The sequence below is a fragment of the Gavialis gangeticus genome, unplaced genomic scaffold (genome assembly GCF_001723915.1).
Source record: "Gavialis gangeticus isolate Ggan-Ray unplaced genomic scaffold, GavGan_comp1, whole genome shotgun sequence".
Taxonomy (NCBI): Eukaryota; Metazoa; Chordata; order Crocodylia; family Gavialidae; genus Gavialis; species Gavialis gangeticus.
In genome coordinates this window covers 97165272-97174698 of record NW_017729032.1, presented here as the reverse complement: position 1 = coordinate 97174698, position 9427 = coordinate 97165272, and the positions used below count along the sequence as shown (strand labels likewise).

Here is a 9427-nt window from a genome sequence, read left to right as displayed (position 1 = left end):
CAGCCTCCACAAGAGAAGGCTGAAGGGGGATCTAGTGGCCTGTTACAAATTAGTCAGAGGGGACCAGCAGGCATTGGGAGAATCCCTGTCCCCCTGAGCACTACCAGGAGTGATTAGGAATAACGGTCACAAGCTGGCAGAGGGTAGATTCAGACTAGACATCAGGAGGCGGTACTTCACGGTCAGGGCAGCTAGGATCTGGAACCAACTTCCAAGCAAGGTGGTGCTGGCTCCTACCCTGGGGTCTTTAAGAGGAGGCTTGATGTACACCTTGCTGGGGTCGTTTGACCCCAGTACTCTTTCCTGCCATGGCAGGGGGTTGGACTCGATGATCTGCTCAGGTCCCTTCTGACCCTACAAACTATGAAACCATGAAACCAATGAAATTTGCTCCACTACCTGCAGAGGTCCTTTAACTAAGGCTCATTTGGTGAGTTTTAGTTAAAGTGCTCTCAGGGTCACTTTAATATAAGTGATGGTGAGGTACACTGGAGCATTTTAATTAGAATGCTCCAGTGGACTTGATTAATCACAGATTAAATTGCAAATTAAATCACAGATTAAATTGCAAAGACTCAATTAATTGTTAATCTAATTAGAACATATTGGAGCACATGTAGTGTGAACACTGTGGGTGTTGATACAAGGTGCTGGCCTAAGAAACTGGAATCCAGCAAATGTCTTAGACTTTTGGCATGTGAGCCCTTTGGGAATTTCTACTAAATTAGGTAGCCACTGAATTCTTTATTACCTGACATTTTGCAATAGCTTTCAGACATAGGCCCAAGCAGAGGGTACTACAGTAATCTGGGCTTCAAAGGCATGGGATAGTACTAGCAAGATCTACATCTACATCTGAAAGGAAAGTTTTATGCAAATAGCAAACCTGGCCATCATTGCTGTCTGAACGGTCAGAGAGAAGTGGGTTTCTGATGAAACCCTTAAACTATGAACCTGCAGAGCAATACCTTTGTTAAATGAAGTGAAATAATTTTATCCATTTTGCTGTCTCCTTTCCCTTAAATTAGCGGTTCCCAATCTGTGGTACACATAACACCAGTGGTACGCAGACAGCCTGTCAGTGGTATGTGTTAACAGATTTATTATAATTACTTTACATGACAAAAAGGTGCTGATGGTACTTAAGGTTGTATCATTTTAAATTGGTGGCGTGTATTCTGTCAGTTTGGGAACCACTGCCTTAGACTACAAGTACTAGCTAAATCTTGCCTATGGAGGATAGTCAGCCAGGCAGCCCTAGATTTGTGGGAACAAGCAGTAGCATATGAACTGGCACTGTATCAAGGAGACAGGGGGCACTGTCCCCTCAGATTTCTGCACTGATGGCAAGGTGCAGACATGGGGCTGAAGCCTGGCTGGAGCCAGCACCTGACAGCAATGGGGACTGCAGTAGTGCAGAGCTGTGCCCCCCAACTGTCAGTGTTTATGCATTGTCTATGACCGTATAGCTCTTCCCGACTTGAAAATATATGGATTGCAGGTATCATCTGTATTGCCAAACACAACTCTAATGAACCAGAAATAATTAGGCGGTGGGGAATTGCACAACCATCAAAAGCTAAAAGCTGTCTGTGCAATGAACCAAAGCAATTTCTACCATTTGGACCAAGAAAACTCCCGCAGGAATCTCTGCTTATTACTATAGTTCACTTTTAAGATCAAAAAGAGGCTTGCCATTGCCTGGACAACATGCAGACTCTGGACACCATTTTTCTCACTTTACTGAAGTCTTATTTCCTAATCTAAGTCATTGCTCTGATGTTCAGGAAGACTAGCATGTCAATATACAGAAGTGTCATTTCAGTAGCTGACTGATGGCACCATTTCACATCAACCTGAAAAGGCTGTATGTAATATCAGTATACTCATAAGTCATTGTACTCACAACTGTTCTCAGGTTTGTGCAAAGTTTTCTGGGAGGTGCAGTTTCCAGATAAGAATATTGAAATGTCCATTTATGCATTCATAGTTTAGTAATTGTGCTAGCACCAGTTCTTCTAATTTCTGGAATAACTTTTCAAAGACGCCCACACCAATGACTATACAGAATGAGTGCATATTCTATGATTTTAGCTAACGCTTGCCATTGCTTTTAACAAACCAGTAAAGCTGATAAACGTTACCTAATATGTTTCCACTCCAATTTGACCTATTTCTCCTCTTCTGGTGTCTCTAAACTGCACCATATGCATTTTTTTCAAGGAAGCGCTTTTAAAAATTTCTTCCCAGATACTGTCAGTGTTCTTTATTTAAAAGTAAAAGTCAAAAACCATCTGTAACTCATGGAGCCCAGTGACAAAGGTAAGGCTGTGACAAAATGATAATGTCAGGGAACAAAAGGCTACTAGTTGTGGTTCTATAAGTCTCCAAGGGGAAAGATCACATGATGCTATTGAAGGAAGAACAGAAGTAATGAGAGTAGGAATTTTTTTCATTGAACGCCACATAATTCATTGATGTTCCTAACTTTCTGTATTTATGCTTCATGGTTTGAAGAGAAGCATCAAGCCATAATGTTTTTAGTTTATTTAGAGCCATTCACATTCCAACATTACATTTTATATAAAAGAATGGCACAGCTCCTTTAATATATCCTTGTCAGTTCACAGTGCAGACAGGTGATGCTTGGTTTCTAGGAAGACAAATGCAGGCCTACTTTTCCACTACAAGAACGCCATTTCTAAATGTACCGAATACAACTCAGCACATCCACGGACTGTTTATTATCAGTACTTTCAGATGTTTTTATTCTTTGTTCTAAGCACAAAGAAATATTCCTACAGCTACTTGCATGCTGCCAGGTGATGGGTGATATCAGAAAACAGAGGTTAAGGCCTTCAGTTGATGAAAACTGGAATAACTCTAGTAACATTAGAGAAGCTAGGACAATTCCAGTAAGATCTTTACATATACTTTAGTTCACAACAGTCAAATCTGAGTCCATTTTTTCCTTGTATATCTTCTGCATATTCAATCCTTTATGTGCTGCTCTTTTAATTGAGATATGTTTCTTATGTCAGCAGTGGAAGTTCTGCAAGAGGAATTCAATTTGAGGGATACTTAAATTTTACTAGCTTGGCTAGAGTGAGATATCCTTTGGCTCACCTAACAAAAGTGATGTGTACAGATAGCAAGCATCCTAGGGCCTATTAGGAGGCTCACATACAGTTAAATTCACTATTGCCAGAAAAGAGTAACAACTCAAAACTGAAATGGGACTGCAAACTTTTGCTAGGAGTGAATCTGACACAATGGACCCAGCAGGTATCAGGAAAGGATCAGGTTTCTCTTAGTTCAGTCTCTTTCTAGTTGAGATTTTGAACAGGATTTTAAAATGATGTAGCTCTATAAAGGTCAGAAGAAATGAGCAAGGAAGCTTTTGTGGCCGGAATAAATTCTCTCCCCAGTTTGATCCTGATACATAATTATTCCAAATACTTAACTCCACAAAGAACTAGCATCATAATGCTTTCATGCCCATGACCCAGTATCAGCAGTTCTACCTTGGCTAAATCAACTTTGTTATAAAGGAAATAAGAGCACTCACTAATCAAATCTAAGTTATTAAGGTGACAAGTACCATAAAAAGACCTAAGGTAAGGCACTAAAGTGGTGCAAGGAAAATGGCATTGGTATGTGATGGGGCAACACTGATTGAGTAGGTGCTGGAAATACACAGGCATTACAAAGGTAGAAGAAACAAGGAAGTGTTGCCATGTACCGCAAAGTAGTGACCTGCACTTTTTAAGAAAGCCCTAATGCCTTTTCAGCATACAGAGACTCAGTCTGAAGCCTGGAGGAAATTATGCCCTTGTAAGACTGAAATGTATGAGGGACTGCATGAGACTGAACAGCCAACAAGGTTAATCTCTCACAATTTCAAAGTAAAATGTCAGGGGTTAAGTGGCGCCAGTGTTTCTTAGTCTTCCTGCAGCCTGTTACAAAACTGGTTGCCAGTAATGCAATGCTAAAATCCAAAAATCATTTTGAGTGATAGGCAGCTACAAAGGTCAAGTGTGCAAGAAAAATGTGCTATATTTCCTCTGTATACTCTACCAGTTGCCTCGAGATGATAATAAATATAACTTGTTTCATTTAGGCTTTGTTCTGTGGAAAAGGTTAGAAGGGATCAAATCAGAGTTAAAATAAACCTTAACATCTCAATTAAAAATAAACTCATTCCATATGCCAGGAGGAAATATGTACACTTTGTAATTAGGGTCACATCATGACACTGAAATGTTTCAAATGAGACATTTTAAGCTGCAAAAGTTTAAACATTCAGAGATAAACTTTTAAAATGTTCTTTCATTCAGGAAGTAAAAGTGAACCTTTCTTTTGAAGACAATAATGTCAATGTTAGGCATTATTGGGTGTGTGCAGATGAAACGATATTTCCCGTTTACACTGATGCAACTGCATTTGTGTTTGCACGACCGGGGACTTCCTGCCACTCTAAAGTCCATTTACAGTCTTAAACTAACATTACTCGGAGATGTGTTAATTTGTGGTGCTCTCCAGTTATGTCGCTCCAACTGTGGATTTGTTTGTGCAAATAGCCAGAGACTCCAAAGACTTCTAATTAATCCTGTTCACCACGAGCCGGAGCTCTGTTCAGGCCTTCAGCCAGTAGGTGCCACTGTTTGTTCTTTTTTACACTCCTTCACTCCTCCCTCCCCCCTCACAGCGCAGTTCAGGTTGGGATGGGTCCGCTCAGACAAATTATTATTTTAAAATGGGGGAGACAAATAATTCTTTAATTTTCTACCTCCTCTTAATTCTTCCAACCCCCGCCACCTATAGTGTATGCCCTCCCCCACCATCCATGTACCCTCCTGTCCTTCCCACCTGCCATGTGCCCTCCACCTGCTACCCCCAGACCTCCCATTGTGTGCTGCCACTGTAGTGGACATATCTCCCAACAACAGCTGCAGCATCACCATCATGGTAAGTTTTTTGCAAGTAGTTTGAAACTTTGGAGTGGGTGGTTACATGACTTCCTTCAATATTGTAAACCTTCTGAACTTCATCACATTCCATTTCAGAACACGACCAAAAGTCCAGGGGCAGAATGCTTCCTGACAGACCTGACTCCAAGGATATGCAGAGTCCCAGGTGATATTTCGGTAATATGTCCCGCCAACCTGGTGTGTGTGTGGGGGGGGGGGAGCCAAAAGTCCAGTTTTTAGACTGTGTACCACCCCCCACACTTCCTCTTCTTCCTTTTTCTCTCTCCTCATAGAAAACTTTTGCAGGTGGAACTTGCCAGGGATGGCTACTAGCCCATAGTCCAGTGACAAGGAAAGTAGAGTGAAGATAGTGAAGAGGAGTCAAGTGGAAATATCTTCAGCTTTCAGCTAGGGTCTTCAGCTAGGGTTCAGCTATGGTTCTGTGCCCCAGAAGGGAGGGAGGAAGGGAGGGTGGCATCCTGCACACCCTTCCTGGTTACTGAACATGTCCCAGCAGGAAAATGGCTAGGTTGGGGGGGGGGACAGGCATGGTCCCACAGGGGCCTCAGGTGGGGGACCCCAGATATGGTCCCATAGGGGACCCCTCAGGTGGAAATGAATGGCCCAACTCAACTGGCTGGGTGAATCGGGCCATGCTACTATCCATTACATTGTAACTTTGGAATCTTTGCTGTCACAAAGCTTAGGGAGGGAGAGAGGGGGCCCCCAGGTATGTGAATGGGGGAGAGGGAGGCATCCTGCACCCCACTCCTGGTTACTGAACATATCTCAGCAGGAAGAGAGCTGGGTCACGGCATGGTCCCAAAGGGGCCCCTCCAGGTAGGGGCCCCCTCAGGTGGAGATGAATTGCCCAACTCAGCTGGCTGGCTGATTTGGGCCATGCTACTCTCCCTTACATTGTAACTTTGAAATCTTTGCTGGCAACAAAGCTTAGGGAGAGAGGGAGTGGCCCCCTCAGGTTGGGGAGGGAGCTTTCTACTTTCTGTAATCCTTATTTATTTAAAATCTTCCTTCCTTCCACAAGTCAGAGAAGAAACTCAAGGAGACAGAGGGTGAGTGGATGTCAGATGACTTGTCTCCCAGTCCAAATTTGCTGGAACATGGCTAGTAACCATGAGAAAGGCAAAAAGACTATGAAATGGGCCTGCAGAACTTGTGTAAATTGAGCTGATGCTTGGACCAAAGCCAGTGAAGAAAGCTCATCTTAGCTTCCTTTGTTGCTAGCAACAATTCAAAAGTTATTTGGTTGCAATGGAGAGGTGTAAGGCAGAGGTGGGCGAGTAGGGCGAAGAGTCCACAGACCTGGGCCTACTACCCAGACTGCGGAGGTCTTGGCCAGCAACCAAGAGGAAGGCCTCTGCAATTCAGAAAAGAAACTCAAGCCTCAGCTTTCTTAGTGGAAAGCCCCACCTGTGACCTGAGCCCTCTGCCACTGCAGTGGTCGTAGCTCCTGAGCACAGCTTGCTTTGTGGCCAGCAATGATTCCACAGTTCCAAGAGTGCAATGGAAAGGTGTAAGGCAGAGGGCAAGTGGAGCAAAGAATCTACTACCCAGGCCAGAGTGGTCTTGGCCAGCAATCAAGAAGAAGGCCTCCACAATTCAGAAAAGAATCTCAAGCCTCATGTTTCTTAGTGGAAGGCCCCACCTGCAACCTGAGCCCTCTGCAGCAATGAATGAAATGAGCTTGCAGAACTTGTCCAGCTTGTGCTGATACAGGACATGGCCAGTAACCAGGAGGAGGGCAAGAAGAATATATGAAGTGGGCCTGAAGAACTTGTGCAAATTGAGCTGATGCTTGGGACAATACCAGTGAAGAAGCCTCAGCTTCTGCCACTGCAGTGATCATAGCTAACCAGGAGGAGGGCGAGATGACTATGAAAGGCAGGGAGGGTTTTGCCCACAGGCCTGGGCCTACTACCCGGACCCCGGAAGTTAATTTGCTGGAGGTCTTGGCCAGCAACTAAGAAGAAAGCCTCTGCTTTTTGGCTAGCAACAATCCTCTAATTACAATTCCATAATATGCTCATTAGCAAACAGGGCCAGCAACCAGGAGGAGGGCTAGGATAATATGAATTGGATCTACAGAACTTGTGCAACTTTTACCATACTGAAGTTGATGTTTGGGCCAAAGCCTGTGATGAAAGCCTCCACAATTCAAGTAGTACACAGAAGAGAAGCCTCAGCAGTACTGGTGGCCAGCAACCAGGAGGAGGAAGTAATACAAGTTCAGTAAGGGTAGTATGTAAAGCAGAAGGGTATATATCTCTTCTCCATGGGAATAGAGGAACCTAGGGAGGAGCCTGAACCAGGAGGTGGGCATTTCCTTCCCTCCTTCCCCCTCCCCCCACCCCAAGCGGAAAGAGGCAGGGAGGGCACGTAATCACATGCCTTACGTTCAGTATCTGCTTTCTCATCATAAGGAATCAAACTGTAATTAAAAGTCTATATAACATAAGTCTATATCATACATTGGCTATATATATACATATGGTGGAGGCTCAGGATGTGCGTGATGTGTGCAGGGTGATAAGGCAGATCTACCTGCTTTGAAATGCTGTGATAACGAATTGAACCATTACAATTATTATTGACCATTAATAAATCATCATTAATATTACTATTTACAAACTCTTATTAATATATTACTATTAGAATTAATAGTGTTATTGACTCCTATTATTAGCATTACCTGTTATTATATCAGAAGTCTAAATTAAGTCAGGATGAAAGTCAACTATAATTATAATGCATAATAGTTCAGTTGTTGAGAGAATCCTGAACAAAGTGTTGCCATCCTCTTCATATTCTATTTCTTCCTTTCTCTTTCTGCCTCTTGTCACACCAACAGGGATCAATTAGCCTGTGGCTAGAAGTGGAAGGGAATCTAAAAACCAGAGGGAGGGAGGATAGAAAGAGTATCAGAATTTGCATTGGTGCCTCTTGTGCACTTTGTGTACCTTCCTTCGTGCCCATAAAATTCCACCAGCCCCATCCGCTCTGCCCATCTCCGTGGGGCCCCCAAAGCACTGTTCCTGGGGCGGTCACTTGTATTCGTGCCCCCTTAGGAATGAGCCTGCCACCCTCAGGGCACAGACAAGTGTCTGGTGTCACTTACCGAAGGTGGTGTATAATATATCACCATGTCCTGTTTTGAGTCGCATGTCACAGGTGTGGGCATCAAATAGCACTCAAAGCTTCACTGCACCCCACTTAATCAGCCTGAAGTCTTCTCAAACCCTGGATTTGCATTGCTGTGCCCCCCAGGGGCAAGTCTTGTGACTGGAATGAGTCCTTCTCTGCCCCCACTGTGCTGTTGTCCCTCACCTGCCTCAAACCTCCCTCACTGATACAGCAAATGATACAGCAAATATGTCTCCCTCACTGATATTGCAAATGTTCACCCTGACCTTTGGTTCCCCCAATTTATAGTGCTTGAGCAGGGCAACCCCCACCAGCAGCCTCATTTTGGTGTGAAAAAAACCCAGACACTCTGGTGCTGGGCTGGAAAAGAGCATGAAAAGAAGGCGGAAAAGTTTGCCAAGTCTCTGGGTTTGCATGCAAGCAAAGCAGGTCTTAAACCTCACACCACTGCCCCTATCCATGGCCTTGCTTTGGTGTTCCAAAACAAAGGAGACAGTGCCTGGCACCTAGCTGGAAAAGAGCATGAATTAATCTTGAAAAAGTGCATTTTGAAAGTTTCCATCTAGGGAAAATGCAAGGAAGGGTTGTGAAGGGTGAGCCAAAGAGCTTGGGAAGGCATAAGCCCCTGTGGGTGACTTTGCAAAGTGGCTGGTGGCTGGCAAAAAGCAAGCCGGGCTGCTGGGGAGTGACACATCAGCCTTTGCAAAACACTAGTGTGCAGGCAAGCACTTCTGTCTTGTGACCCATCCTGGCAGCCCCACTGTTTACCTCTTGAGCCCCCCTGTGTACCTGTGCAAGAGATATTGCCAACCCCTCCTCCCTGGCACCATGCAGCAAGTGGAAGGAAAAATTAACCGAGAGAAATGAACCCAAACAATGAACAAAATCCACCTTTACAACCACGCAGTGTAAGGGTGGATACGGAGGCAGACACAGGAAGCCAGGAAACCATGAGGTTTTATTGTTTGCAACACATTATTATAGTTACTTGTGCTTCTTTGGCTTCACCCCACCACGACCCTGAACAACTCCTGTCTCCCTGAAATGCAGTGGCACCCTCCTGGCCCTGCTGGCAGTCATATGGCCCTCCTGTGACCCCACTGAGTTAAAGGAAATAGGCTCAGCTGTAATTCTCTGCTCATCTTGCACAGAGGTAAGATGAGCAGACCGACTTGTCTCCTTTGGGTTCCGTACCCATTTATTTAGGTACTTCTGCACACTCTGAAAGGCATCATTGAAAGTGTCCTGTGACCTCTGTAATTTAACAATGGACTCATTGACCATGCCTTTCAAAT

At 44.2% G+C, this 9427-nt stretch overlaps 1 long non-coding RNA gene across 1 annotated transcript in view; it reads right to left on the bottom strand.

Moving 5' to 3' along the window:
- Positions 1 to 4781: 4781 nt before the first annotated feature.
- Positions 4782 to 9427, bottom strand: part of LOC109303465 — a 12038-nt gene continuing 7392 nt past the window's right edge. Inside the window, exons 3-4 of the long non-coding RNA XR_002099127.1 lie at positions 4853 to 4861; positions 4782 to 4794 (exon numbers count right to left, since the gene is read on the bottom strand). This is a non-coding gene — a long non-coding RNA (uncharacterized LOC109303465). The remainder of the gene's footprint in view (positions 4795 to 4852; positions 4862 to 9427) is intronic.